Source organism: Solanum pennellii, chromosome 11 (assembly GCF_001406875.1).
Source record: "Solanum pennellii chromosome 11, SPENNV200".
NCBI classification, from domain to species: Eukaryota; Viridiplantae; Streptophyta; class Magnoliopsida; order Solanales; family Solanaceae; genus Solanum; species Solanum pennellii.
Genome location: NC_028647.1, coordinates 25579455 through 25580984, shown reverse-complemented (window position 1 = coordinate 25580984; position 1530 = coordinate 25579455).

Below are 1530 nucleotides of genomic sequence, written 5' to 3'. Positions count from 1 at the left end.
TGAGTTTGGGTTTCGTGAGAGGACCAACTGCTTGTGATAATTGTATTTATTGTGTATGAACTATGACTTATGACTTCTCAAAGATTTTTACTTAGTATAAGTGGGAATGAAACTCGATTCATGCATTTTACAAGTGGACTTTAAGAGTGGTTGTGGTGTGGTTCTCTTATGCTATGAAAATTATGTAATCAATGTTGTTGATATTTGGTATGTTACATGGTTATATTGTTACTTTGACTTGTGTATGTTTCACTAGTGGGATATCTGTGTGATCCTACCTGTACACTATGGTTGTATACTGATACTGGACTTGCTCTTCTTTTTGTTGATTACTAGGCATCTTCCAACGGCTATTGACAGACCTCATTTAGAAGATCAGTGACCATCCGTATTCAAGAGTGAGTTAGTTTTTTCGGGCTGCCTTGAGTTCTCTTTGTTTAAGTCCACTCTTTTCAGACTTAGACTATTGGTTAAGTTGTTAGTTTCGGGATTGTACCCCTTGTTCTTAGATTTGTCTTTAGTAGAGTTTTGATACATTGGCTTTCAGGAACTAGGTATTTAATTCCGCTTTTGTTTAGTTAATTAAACTTGTTTTTTTTGTAACATAGCCTTAGTTTTTGTTTAGTTGCTTAGTTTGGAGTGTAATAATGGTTCTCCCACCGGATGTTAGTGTGGGTACCAATCACGATAATTTGGATCGTGACAAGTATTGAATGACAAGCTATTTTTTACGTTATACTTGCTAGATTATTTTTCTGTCAAATATTTTATAATATTATGGTATTATATTTATAAGGCCAAACCCATCGATGACCCCTTAAAATTGGCACCGAATTTCGCTTAGACAGCTTAACTGAGCGATATTCATTTTAGACACCTCATGTAGGGTCCCGTTGTGTCATCTAGACATTTTTTGTTGACATGTCAAAGTGAGTGTGATACACTTAATAATAGCGCGTGAAAGGCTTAATTTAGCAAATTTTTTGTTTTGTTTTCTCTTTTTCTTCTCCAATTTTTAAGTCACCACCTCCCACCTTTTTTTCAAACTTTAACTCCTTCAATGGAGGTCAATTTTACTATCAAATCCATTTTTAAGTCACTTTTTCTTCTTCTTCACTGTATTACTTTTCTAAATTTATCATCACCTCCCTCTACTTTTTTGGTTGGATTAATTGATACCAATACCCATATTTCATATTTGATCTCTCCTTCTTCTCTTTCCACAAAACAACACTAAAAAGAAAAAAAAAATAGTAAAAGAAAAGAAAAAAGCACAAAAAAGATATTAAGTGCATGAAAAAAGACGATTTCTGATTCCACATTTTCGACGAAAAAAATGGATATGAACACTCATATTTTATAATTTTTCTTTCTTCCTATCCATGTCTCCCCCCCCTCCTCCTGTCTTTTCTCCCAAAAAAAATACTAAGATAGAAAGAAAAAAAAATCTAAGACAATTTTAAGAGAAAATTAAGAAAATTGTTGGGTATAGTAGAGAAGACAACTACCTGGGGGGGGGGGGGGGGGTTA